General features: G+C 40.4%; 1 pseudogene; it reads left to right on the forward strand.

The window, feature by feature from the left end:
• Positions 1 to 2,909: 2,909 nt before the first annotated feature.
• LOC112834233 (heterogeneous nuclear ribonucleoprotein A1 pseudogene) lies at positions 2,910 to 4,356 on the forward strand (annotated as a pseudogene).
• Positions 4,357 to 14,013: the final 9,657 nt, after the last annotated feature.

A 14,013-nucleotide genomic window follows, 5' to 3' on the forward strand; every position in this document is an offset into this window, starting at 1 on the left:
CAAAAAGAAAAGAGAAAGGACCCAAATAAATAAAATCATGAATGAAAGAGAAGAGGTAACAACCAACACCAAAGAAATACAAACAATTGTAAGAACATATTATGAGCAGCTATATGCCAATAAATTAGACAATCTGGAAGAAATGGATGCTTTCCTAGAGGCATATAATTTAACAAAACTGAACCCGGAAGAAATAGAAAACCTGAACAGACCCATAACCAGCAAGGAAGTTGAAGCAGTAATCAAAAATCTCCCAAAAAACAAGAGCCCAGGGCCAGATGGCTTCCCAGGGGAATTCTACCAAACATTTCAGGAATAATTAATACCTATTCTTCTGAAACTGTTCCTAAAAGATGGACAGAATTCTTATTCTCATAGAACTTGTAGACCATGGCAGTAGTCCTTGAGACCTTTTTGGGAAGGTCCGCAAGGTCGAAATTATTGTCATAATACTAAAATACTATCTGCTTTTTCTCCTTTGACACCTTGTTGACATTTGTACTGATGATATAAAGACAATGGTGGGTACAACTGCTGGTACCTTGACATAAATCAAGCTGTGGGCATGGTCATTGTATTCACCCCCATTAGGCATTTTCAGTTAAAAAAACAACAACAACAAACAAACCAGTTTCATTTATGAATGTTCTTGATGAAGCAGTAAAACTTATTGATTCAATTAAAGCTCCACCCTTGAGATTAACACCTTTTTCATAATCTGTATGACACAATGGAAGTACACATAAAGCACTTCTCCTGCACACTAATGTATGATGGAGGAGTCAATCAATGGTTGAAAACTAGTTACTCATTTAGATGGAAAAGTCAAATCCCTACCACACAACATACCCCAAAACAGAATCCAATCCCACTGAAAATTTAAATACAAAAATAAAACAAAATGATACTAGAAGAAAATGTAGAAGAATGTATTTTTTTATAACCCTGACTTGGGATACCTCTTTCTCAGCATTATACAAAGGCCAGAAGACATGGGGGACTTCAGTTTTTCCTTTATATATGTCGCTATTATTTTAATTTCTATGAGGATTTTTTTAATAATAAAAATAATAAAACTAACCCCATTAAGTAAACAAAAGAAGTCGATGCCAGCATTTTTCTTAACAAATTTCAACACAGCTTTCATTGATGTCATATGAAGAAGGAGCAAATTTTAAGCACGATGATTACACAACTCATCACAGTTTAATGGTGGATCTCATCGGAAAACAAGTATACACAATCTGAAACTCTTTACACCGTCTGTTATCCAAAGTCAGCATTTGATCCCCTTGAGAGTAATGGCCCATTATGCAAACTACATAATTTCCCTAGATGTTCCAGAAGGCTAGGATTTTAAAAAGTCCATGACAGTTTACTAAAACCAAAATCAGAGAAAGTAAACACAATCTCACAATGTTCTGGTTGCAACAGTCAATTGTTAACAGCTACCCTTAATATTTTTCAGGCCTGATGTATCTTATTCCTGGATTATGGCGCCAAACCCTATGGCTTCAAATTAATTCTTATTAAAGAACCATGCAAAGATCGTTTTTTAAGTGGCAGCCCACAAGAATGGGAAGGATATGAGTCAGGTTCCTAGGTTTCCACAGGGCCTCTGTTAGTACACACTCCATACACCATTATAGGAATTAGAAAAAGACATCCCTCCCAGCAGACAAATTAGAAAAAGACTCCTCCTCTAGATGGAAGAATTCAGAAAATACACCCCTTCCACTGGGTGGCTGCAGCAGAGCATTAGCTGGTTTTCCATGTCTCTTAACTCCCATGGCTGAAAGCCTTTTGGGAGGGGTACAGTCTGGCCAGCTGTGTGCTATAGCCCCACATCTTCACAACATAAACTCTGGTTCTTGCTGTCTGGTCACAGAATCAAACTTTAATGAAGCCATAATAGAGAATATGCATACATGTTGTATAATTCCTCCTTGACTTACTTGCGACACAAAGCTCATTTGGACATGTAGTGTGAGACAGAAGGCTAAAGAGACATAGTCTTAAAGCTCAATCTTGTATTATGTGAGAGTGAGGATCAGCAAACAAGGGCCCATAAACCAAATGTGGTCTGCCACCAGTTTTTGTAAATAAAGTTTTACTGGAACATACCCACACTCATTCAGGTACCATCTATGGCTGCTTTCTCTCTACAACAGCATACTTGCATGGTTCTAAGAGAGATTGCATAGCTCACAAAGCTTAAAATATTTATTATCTGGACCTTTAGAGGAAAAGTTTGCCAACCCCAGTATTAGATCACCAAATGGCACTATCTCCATCATACTGTCTACCTTTGTCTGAATGTCTTTAAGGAATTACAATTTATAATATTAGACTAGTGCAGACAGAAAAAGCAGGAAAAATACAAAAGAAAAAGAGAACACACTTATGCAACTCAAAAATCAGGTTTATTTGATTGCAAAGAGTTTGGGATAAAATAAACCAATCTCAAATTATTACCTGAAAGGAAAATTTTCCTTTCATGTGGTCACACATTGACCTCATCAAAGAAGAGATTGTTTGACTATTTGCTGCTTATCAGTTTTAAATGTTTAAGTGTCTGAAACATTAACGTGGAGATAGTTAGCTTCCTCTAACCACTAAATCACAGTAAGTCCTCTGATGAGGAGACAGTCCTGCTTGGGTGGTTCCTTGCAGAGGAGGCAGGAGTCCCACATGACCAACCCCATTCCGTGCCTTGAGGTATCCATGTTCTTTTTTTTTTAATGTTTTATGTTAATCCCTCAGCATAAAAAATGGCTTATGTAATAAACATCCACGTCAATCATATTTCTATATATGAAAAACTATCTTTTAAAATGATGACAATTGATCCTTTCTGCCTGTGGATGCCACTGAGAAGCCTCATGAAAGTCTACCCTCCCACTGCAAGCATGTCTAAATTAGAATCTCCCAAAGAGCCTGAACAGCTGCAGAAGCTCTTCATCAGAGGTGTGAGCTTTGAAACAATGGATGAGAGTCTGAGGTGCCATTCTGAGCAATGGGGAATGCTCACAGACTGTGTGGTCATGAAGGACACAAACACCAAGTGCCCCAAAGGATTTGGGTTTGTCACACATGCCACTGTGGAGGGCGTGGATGGAGCCATCGATGCAAGGCCACACAAGGTGGATGGGAGAGTTGTAGAACCAAAGAGGGCTGTCTCAGGAGAAGATTCTCAAAGACCTGGTTTGGCGCCCACTTGACTGTGAATAAGATTTTTGTTGCTGGCATGAAAGAAGACACTGAGGAACATCATCTAAGAGATTACTTTGAACAGTATGGGAAAATTGAAGTGACTGAAATCATGACTGACTGAGGCAGTGGCAAGAAGAGAGGCTTTGCTTTTATAACATACCACACTGTGAATGGCCACAACTGTGAAGTAAGGACAGCCCTATCTCAGCAAGCGATGGCTAGTGCTTCATCCAGCCAAAGAGGTTGAAGTGGTTCTGGGAAATGTGGTGGTGGCTGTGGAGGTGGTTTTGGTGGGAATGATGACTTTGGTCGTGGAGGACACTTCAGTGGGTGAGGTGGCTTTGGTGACAGCCAAGGTGGTGGTGAATATGGTGGCAGTGGGGATGGCCATCACGGATTTGGTAATGATGGGAGCATCTTCAAATTTTGGACCCATGAAAGGAGGAAATTTTGGAGGCAGAAGCTCTGGCCCCTATGGCGGTGGTGGATAATACTTTGCCAAACCATGAAAGCAACGTGGCTCTGGCAGTGGCAGAAGGTTTTCATTATTGCCAGGAAACAAGGCTTAGCAGGAGAGGAGAGCCAGAGAAGTGACTGGTAAGCTACAGGTTACAACAGATTTGTGAACTCAGCCAAGCACAGTGGGGGCAGGGTTTCATTGCTACAAAGAAGACAGGTTCTAGGCAATACTCGTGTGTTTGGGCAAAAAACTCAAGGACTGGATTTGTGACTAACTGTATAACAGTGTATTTTAGTTTCTGTTCTGTGGAAAGGGTAAAGCATTCTAACAAAGTTCTTTAATATACATTTTTTTTTTTTTTGCACCCATGCTGTTGATTGCTAAATGTAATAGTCTGATCATGATGCTAAACAAATGGGTCTTTTTAAAAATAGGTAAAAAATAAATTAAAAAATGATGATAATTTACAACCTCAAAGGCAGTTCAGCTTCAAGGATTCCATGAAACTAATTGGATTTCTATAAAACCCTAAAATTAAGGGAGTATCTGTTCGATTACCTAGCATTTCTTAATAAAGAACTCAGTTCACAAATTCCTCCATCAGATCATGAAGGAAAAAGGTTGTCCTTGCAAATGAACTCATTCATCAACTTTTTAAGACAAAAAGAACTAAGTGCTTTGACTTCCTCTTTAACTGGTTTCTAGTACACTCATAGTTAAATTTAGGATTTACCTAAAGTAAACTATCATTTGTTCTGTTTTCATTTTTTTTTAAAGATTTTATTTATTTGGGGCGCCTGGGTGGCTCAGTCGTTAAGCGTCTGCTTCGGCTCAGGTCGTGGTCCCAGGGTCCTGGGGTCGAGCCCCTCATCGGGCTCCCTGCTCGGCAGGGAGCCTGCTTCTCCCTCTGCCTCTGTCTGCTGCTCCCCTTGCTTGTGCTCACTCTGTCATTGTCAAATAAATAAAACCTTTAAAAAAAATAAAATAAAATATTTTATTTATTTGTTTGTTTGTTTGACAGAGAGCACAAGAGAGCACATGCACAAGAGCGGGGCAGGGTGGGGGCAGGGAGCAGAGGGAGAGAGACAAGCAGACACCACACTGACGGGGGCTCCATCTCACGACCCTGAGATCATGACCTGAGCCAAAATCAAGAGTCCAATGCCCAACGGACTGAGCCACGCAGGTGCCCCTGTTCTGTTTTCATTTTTAATTGTCTTTTTATATTATATTATATTGCCTCTATTTCTTTTTTGAAAGGAGGAAGTTTATAAATCTTACACCACTAATCATCTTGGTCCAATGCTCCTCCCACCAACAAGTATAGGGCAAGTACATGAGTTTGGTGTCAGCCAGACCAGGATTCAAATCTTAGCTCTGTCCCTTACTTAACACCAGGCTCTTGGACAATATTCAACCTGTCTGAGCCTGAACCCAAGAAACTGAGCCTCAGGTTCTTCATGAATAAAATGAAACAATAGTAACTATCTTGCAACCTTGCCAGGAGAATTAGAATACTAGGTAAAGTGCCACTGGGATTATACTATACCATACGTTCCTACGTAGGATGTTTATAATATTAAATATCTATTCATTTTTACTAAAACATCTAGAACTTGAAATAGCTCTGAAATGGGATCACATACCCACTCAATTACTTCAGCATAATGTTCGAGGAGTACTTTTACATGGCATCTTTGACAATAAAATGACATCATCATTATACGAAATTTTATAAAAAATGAAATTATTCCTATTTAATAACCAAGAATTTTTGTAATTTTCTTTTCAAAGTGCTATTGTGGTGGCTTTGTTGTAAGATAATCAGAATCACTGAGAGGATGGGGCGCCTGGGTGGCTCAGTCGTTAAGCATCTGCCTTCAGCTCAGGTCATGGTCCCAGGGTCCTGGGATTGAGCCCCGCATCGGGCTCCCTGCTCTCCGGGAAGCCTGCTTCTCCCTCTCCCACTCCCCCTCTTTGTGTTCCTGTTCTCACTGTCTCTATATCAAATAAATAAATAAAATCTTTAAAAAAACAAAAGAATTACTGAGAGGAGTTCTTGAAATTCTTTCCTGGGCATAATCATGTTTATGATCCTAAATTGATATTTGGCAAATGGAATAAACTGATAATTCACTGAAAACATTTTTCTATATAACATTTAATAATTCATCTTTGAAATGACATTGTTTATAACATTACAGCCTCAATTTGCAACCAAATGTTCAAATTATATGGCAGCCAAATAAAAATGTATCAGATACAAATCATAACAAAAATAACAACTATCATTTTGTCAAGGATTTTGATAGGAATTACCTGAAAAATGATTAGAACAACACATTCATGAGCTACGTGGTACTTATTACTTCTAATCCTAAAAATAATAAAGAATTAAAATTAGACTAGTACATACAGAAAAAGCAGGAAAAACATGAAAGAAAAAGAGAACACACTTATCCAACTCAAAAATCAGGTTTATTTGATTGCAAAGAGTTTGGGATAAAATAAACCAATCTCAAGTTATTACCTGAAAGGAAAATTTTCCTTTCATATGGTCACACACTGACCTCATCAAAGAAGAGATTGTGTTTGACTATTTGCTGCTTGTCAATTTTAAATGTTTAAGTGTCTGAAACATTAATGTGGTTACCTTCCTCTAACCAGATCTGTGATTGGCACTAAATCACAGTAAGTCCTCAGATGAGGAGACAGTCCTGCTTGGGTGGTTCCTTGCAGAGGAGGCAGGATTCAGAGTCCCACATGACCAACCCCATTCCATGCCTTGAGGCAGCCATGTTCTTTCTTTTTTTTTTTTTTTAAGATTTTATTTATTTATTTGACAGAGAGAGACACAGAGAGAGTGGGAACACAAGCAGGGGGAGTGGGAGAGGGAGAAGCAGGCCTCCTGCTGAGCAGGGAGCCCGATGTGGGGCTCGATCCCAGGACCCTGGGATCATGATCTGAGCTGAAGGTAGACGTTTAACGACTGAGACACCCAGGCGCCCCGAGGCAGGAATACCTGGGGTCTCTCCCTTTCCCTCAGCTTGGGCCTCTGGTGGGAATAAAACTTCCTGAAGATGCAGAAGTGCCCTCTAGGCCACACCCAACTCCTGAGGTAGGACTTCCAGACTAAATCCAGGTCACCCAGTTAAATTTGAATTTTATTTTATTTTATAAGATTTATTTATTTGAGAGAGAGAGAGAGCATGCAAGCATGAGGAGCAGGGGGAGGGGTAGACGGAGAGGGAGAAAAAGGGAGAGAAGCCGACTCCCTGCTGAGCATGGAGCCCAACGTGGGGCGCAATCCCACAACCCTGAGATCATGACCTGAGCCAAAAATCAAGAGTCAGAAGCCCAACCGGCTGAGCCACCCAGGTGCCCCTAAATTTGAATTTTAGATCAACAACTCATAATGTTTCAATGTGAGTGTGGTCCACAAAGCATTTGGGATATACTTATGCTAAAAAAAAATTCATTGATCTGAAATTTAAATTAAACTGGCCATCTTGTATTTAAATGTTTTAGAAAACCCTGCACACCGTCCATGGAGGGGCTGCTTTTAGGTGATGGTATTGTCATTCTAGAAGCGGCTGGGAAACCAAAAACCAGTTCTAGAGCAAAACTCAATGACTGAAAACAACATGAAACAGAACTTCCAGAGTCATAAGAAATTTCCTCTAGTATCAATGCAAACATTCAACAGAGGTTGAACTGAGGCCCTTTATAATGAAAATGACCAAAAAAACTTGGTCTAGTTGGTTGCTTGGGGCAGGGGGTAAGAAAAATTCCCACTGATCTATATATTCTGTTTTTTAAAATGTAAAACCTTTATGTGAACTATTACAATATGGCAAAGCTAATTAATTGAGCTCATTGACTTTATCCACTCTGTCACATTGCTACCATCTTCCGGTGATTACCAAAGAGGATTTCTTGTATTCACACGTTAGCAAACTTCCTTTTGCCTAATGCTGTAAATCCAAGTCACCCACAGGCTTTCTAATGGTTGAGTGGCTGTGATGAATTGATCAGAGGTAGTATGTTTGTACTGAGTTTGTAGAGTGTTTTACCTGCATCGTTCTATGAGGCAGGTACTAATATTTCCATCTCACAAGTGGGAAAGCTAAGACCCCGATTGGAGAGTGTCTTGGCCCGGGGTGGTGGTGTGGCAATGACGGCAGAATGGGTCTGTAAATCCCAGGGGAGAGGGGCACCTGGGGGGCCCAGTCAGTTAAGCATTTGCCTTCGGTTCAGGTCATGGTCCCAGGGTCCTGGGATCGAGCCCTGCCTTGGGCTCTCTATTCAGCAGGGAGCCTGCTTCTCCCTTTCCTCCCCACTCATGCTCTCTGTCCCTATCTCTGTCTCTAACAAATAAATGAAATGTTTTTAAAAAAATAAATAGATCCCAGAGGAGAATTCTAGTCCTATTGTCTTCTATGCTACCTCATCCTTTCTTCTCTGAGGCCCTACAGAGGGATCTGCCACCACACAAGCAAATTTTGCCCAATATTCGCAGATGGCCCAGGGATGAAAGTGAGACCTCCAGCAGGGAGAGTGAAAATTTAGGGGATAACAGTTGGGACTTGGGTGTGTCTTGCTATTTTCATTCCCATTCTTTGTTCATTACATCAGTCCTCAATTTATTCCATGTTTCCAAGGTCACACCCAATCAGATTCTATTTTTTCCAGAGTTCTTTGTTCATCATTGGGGGGATTTTGTGTTTATTTAAGGAGTGCTTCCTTACAAATGCAAAAATATCCTCAAATCTATCATCATTGAAAAATTACCCACCCCTGTAATGGGAAGCTTCCCTGGACCACCATTGATTTGTCTAATCGAATATTCAAAAGCCATTTAGAAATGGGTTTCCTGGTCCACACTTTAAACAGTCAATCTAGACCCATTGTCTGGATATTCTTTTTGATTGCTTCACTCTGTTTTATTGTATTGAACTCATTTAAGTGTTTCTGTTTTATAATTGTGTGGGATTTGGGGGTAATTCATTCAAAGGTGTATACCCTAATAAATAAATTATTCTCCTTTGGCTGCTAATGTTTAACTGGTTCTCTTGAAAGGAAAGAAAAGAAAGCAAAAGACAGCTGAAGACACAGTTTTTGTTCAAGTGAGGAGAAAAAGTACGCCAATTCTGTTTAGAAAAGACCTTTAAAAACCCATAGTGATTATACAAAAGGGAGCAAAAGCATTTTAGGGAGAAATGAAATAAATGGTAAACAATCATGCCTCCAACAGAGAGAATGCGTCATTTCCTCATTTAAAAGAGGATGCTGGAAGTCAGAAAAACTAATGTTGGCTATAAGAAGCGGAGGGGAGGTGAGACTTCTTTCCTGTCTTTTGCAGCGTTCATGGAGGCCATCCTGTTAATTAGCTTAAAAACAAACAAACAAACAAAAACCCCTATGAATTAGCTTTGAAAGTCTGGAAACTAAGTAAAATAGAGAAAGCTCAGGTCTGTGTAATATGCACGTCAAGCAAATGTGCCTGAAACTTTGTTCATCCAGAGAATATTTACAATCTGCTTTCTTCTGATACCCGAGAATAAAGGCAGATTTCATATTTCTTTTATTTGGAAAGTTGTTTCCAATTGTAAATATCTGTGTGGAAAAAAGAGTGGAATCTATACTTTTCATAAACCATTTTATTTGACGGGTCTCCAATGTCTGATTGTCTTGGCATGCTGTTACGGCAAGAGATGTAGATGAGATTTCTGACGAAATTATATCCCAACATCTCAGGGTTCCAAATTTATGAGAATTAACAAACATGCTAAATGCAATTGGGAAGAATCCGTATGCTTCTTTGCAGGGCATAGGTCTGAGCTATTCCAAACAGAGGAGAAACAAAGAAATTGTGATCCATGATTTTTAGCAATGAGACCACTTTTAGTGGACTCATCTGATGTGAAAATGAAATGAAACATCTATTCTGCAGTCAGGAAGATAATTAATGAGCCACTCATTTCTAAATGAAGGCCTAAGGGAATAAAGCGACTGGCCTTGAATTTAAAAAGAGAAAAGTGGTTACATGTTTGAAAGAATACCAAGTCAAAATCACCCCATTAATGTTTGAATTTGAGTTCTTATTCATTTTTAAAAGAGATGTAACCCTTGCTGAGCTCCTCCGTGGATGTTACTTGCTAACTGTAACTACCATCTTCGCTAAAGTAAGGAGAAAGAGGAACACTTTTCCTTTTGGTTCCTTTGCTTTAAGCTTTCCTTTAGACAAAGTGAGCTGGATTGCACATGTAGAAGCCCCTCGGATACATGTCAGGCCTTCAAGGTGCATCTCTAGGCCTTTGTTCTCCCTTTAGATTGCAGATAAACTAAAAGCTGCCTGGAAATGAAGAAGGGATTTAGAAAGAATGTCAACCGGGCAGAATCAGACATCAAGCTTTGGATCCCTTAATCTATCGGTTTCAGGCACTGACTTGGATGTTTACTAATGATGATGAGAGTTCATATCTACTGAGTGCCAGCTATGTACTGAGTCCTTCGCTTGCCTTGTCTTCTTTAATCCTTATCAGAAACCTTTATGGTAGGGCCTCTTCTGATTCGCATTTCCCAGATGGGAAAACTGAGGCTGACAGTGTGAAAATTCCTTGCCCAAGATCATGTCTGATGGTTCAAGAGCCCAAGTAAAAACCTGCTTCTGTCCAACAAAAATGAGAAAGAGGAAGAAAAAAACCCTGGAGAATACTGTTTTCAGTTTGAGTAATTTAGGTTTACTAATGTCACCAGCAAGACCCCCACTGACAAACCCCCTTCTTCTTCACAAGAATGTTAACCTTTTATTTTATTTATTTGTTTATTTATTTTGAATGATGTATTTATTTATTTGAGAGAGAGAGAGAGCATGCACACAAGCAGAAGGAGGGGCAGAGGGAGAAAGAGAGAATCTCAAGCAGACTCCCCACTGAGCATGGGGCCTGACACAGGGTTTGATCCCACAAGCCTGAGAACATGACCTAAGCCGAAACCAAGAGTCGGACGCTTGACCCACTGAGCCACCCAGGCGCCCCTAACTTTATCTTCTAGAGGCAAATCATGGGAAGAGCTCCAGCCAGCCTAGACCAGTTTGAGCTTGACCACTGACTCCAACCTGAGAGAATGGACCATGGAGTGTCCGACAGTTACCTCCACCTCACTGTAATGTTAAAATCTCTGCCCAAGGGGGAGCACAGACCTCATCTCATTAACATAACGTATGGTGCATGTATAGGAATATTTCCTATGTACATGCACGCAACCTTATGCCCACCTCTCTGGGCAATGATACACCTCCCCTTTCTTTATATTCACCCTACCCCAAAATAAAAGGGACCCCACTCACCCCTGCTCAGGGAGTCCCAGCTTTTGGAATTATCCTCCTTGATCTCCCTTTTTTGCTGCAAATAAAGTTTCCTTTGTGTGATGACCCCACCTGGTGCAGTCTCTATCTGTAACTTAACAAGGCGCAAAGTCACATGAATTCACTGACAGTAAGATCTTTAAAAATAAGCCTGAACTCCATTAGACAAAATTGTTTAGAATGGTGTCTCCCACTGAACTCTGAACCTGTGGTTAGGTAAGTCCTTCACTTTGTGGGACCTTTCCCTATTACTGGACCATGGGAAATGTAAGAAAAGACAAATCTATAATACGGACATATTGTACTACATTGTCTACATAGCTCCCGTGCCCTTTCATTCAGTTAACATGCCCATGTTAATATGTCCTTTCATTTCAAAATGTTTGCTCCAGGAACACTTCCTTTATAATTCATCATCAAATATCCAACCACAGCAAAAGCCTATTAAATTATATTAGTTTCTAATTAAATTCAAACTACAGAAATGCCAGAAGTGAAGCGCTCTGGGTTATGGTCTCAGCTTCATCATTAATTGTGAAAGTAACTAGTAACTAGGTGAGTCACATTTCTCTGTGTCAATTTCCTCCTCCAGACAATGAGGATAATAATGCATTTCCTAAGTAATATTTGGTAAGTGATTAAAGTGATGCAAATAGTTGTGAAATATTTGGAAAAACAATGGGCTAGATGAGTCTAAGGCAGTATTACATGTAGCGTTTTTCTTATTGGCTTAATTTCTAAGCCAATACTTTGGGGAAAAAAACTTTGGAAATAACATGTAGAAGTATCCTCAAAAGAATCTTATACAGTACACACTAATTAGAGTCTTTTTTTTAAACTATTGTGTTAAATAAATTTTGTGACCTCTTACTGAAGTAACCTATTACTCCACAAACTAATGACCAAAAAAACTACACACAAACCCACAAGTTTTTCGTATATCACGTGTGCCGTACTTACACAATCTTCTCAAGGGTGTAAATTCTCTTCCAAATTTCTGAGGAGCCATTCCTAAAGCTTTCTGTGATAAAGACCACAAAGCCAAACTTCTTCGTCACTCCTAGTTATAACAACACCCTCTGCCACCGTAAGTTTATCTCCAATATCCTCCAACCGTGTCTGAAACTCCTGTTTCTTTTTAAGAAACTCAGCCTCTTGTGCTGGGAATCATGTGTGTGGAAATGACATCCAGAGCTGTATCCCAAGCTTTCACTCGGCTAAAGCTTTGAAACTGAAAACGGGTGTGTGTGCAAGTGTGTGTGTGTGTGTGTGTGTTTCATTTTCTTCTCTCCACTCATAGTGCCTTAAGTTTTTATTTCCTGAACCAGTAATGTAAGACCAAATGGTTTATCTGGGATATATTTTCAGGAAGTAAGGGACCCGGTAAGTGAGATGGAGAAGGAAAGGAAGCTGATAAAAGATGGGTGACCCCTGGGGGACAGGGCAGAACATGCCCCAAGGAGCTGGAGCACGTGCTCACACTCTGCCATCAGGGAGCGGTGAGTCAGTGCCATTGGCAAGAGGCTCATATTCTCAGCCTTATTTCCAGCTCTCTCTCACTCTTCTCATCTACTCTCTCATTACAGCGGGTGGGTTCTTACCCCCCTACTCAATCTCAGCTCCACACTTCCTTTCTCCCTCCCGAGCCCCTTGGGCAGAGCTCCGTGCATCCTCTGAGCTGGAAGCCCTGTCTCTAGTTCCACACTGATGCCCCCTCGGCCATGCACTACGGTTCCAACACCAGGAACAGAAAGTTTTTTTTTTTCCCTCTTGCTCACGTGGGGCACCGTTGCTTATTATATTAAAGCCAAACTATTTGGCACAATCTTTCCTTTTTAGCCAACTTTAACCCAGGTAATCAAATCTACTTGATGCCTTTTGTGTGATCTGTGTCATCTCCCTGGCCTCTGCCCCTTCCAGCCACACCACGCCATTCTCCCTTTGTTCTCTGTACGTTGGCCCTGTTTGTCTTCTTTTGATCCTTAAACCTGTTAAAACCAGTAACAGCAAACCACACACACCACAGGCCCCAAATGGACTCATTTATGCTAGGCCAGATCACCAAATAGGGGCTTAATCCCTCACCCAATCGTAGTTTCAACCTCCCCCATAAATGTGGTCTTAACCCTTTAGTCAGGAACCTTCTGGTCAGAACCAATGCAGTAAGGTATCACATGGGCCCTCTCTGTCCCTGACAAAGGAAGATGAGGTAATCCACCTAATAAGACCCCCCTGCCCTTCCCCTTAAGGGAAGGTGACTTTGCATGAAGCAATCTTTTTTTTTTCTTTTGCTAATAATGTCCTTGTCTCACCCTCCTGCCTACAAACCATCCATTTCATACAACTCCTCTGAGCATCTCTCTGCCTCCTAGATGGGATGCCACCCAACTCATGAATTATTTAATAAAGCTAATGAGATCTTCACATTTACCCAGTTGAATTGTGTTTGTGAACAAATTTGTCATGCCTTTCTACCTCAGGGCCTTTGCATGTGCTAGTTCCTCTTGTCTGTAATACTCTTCTCTTCTTCACTTAGTAACACCGCCTCCTTCCTTCATTTTGAATGGCATTTAGTTAAGCTTTTTCTGACTTCCCTTTACCCAGGCTCCAATCCCTAAACCCTAAAGGTCAGTGCCCTGTTGTATCTGTTTTCTCCTTCATACCGCTTTTCATGATTATAGTTCATTAATTGATTAATTACATTTTTAATATCTGCTACTCCCAGTAGGGTGTAAAGTACATGAGAGCCTATATTGTTCACCCATGTATCCCTAACACCTAGCATGATGCTTAGCATATTACAAGCACTCTATATATAAAAAATGAATATGTGCAACCTATACTTTCCAGCTCTGAAGGCTTTGCATTTCTCCTCCTGTGATATCCTTCACTCTCCTCATTTAGATGAAATAATATGGAAACAACAATGCTCAATAAACATTGTGGATAGATCCCTGCACTAGCAATTTGA

Source organism: Callorhinus ursinus, unplaced genomic scaffold (genome assembly GCF_003265705.2).
Source record: "Callorhinus ursinus isolate GAN/ISIS: 27379988/994484 unplaced genomic scaffold, GSC_fseal_2.0 scaffold15, whole genome shotgun sequence".
Taxonomy (NCBI): Eukaryota; Metazoa; Chordata; class Mammalia; order Carnivora; family Otariidae; genus Callorhinus; species Callorhinus ursinus.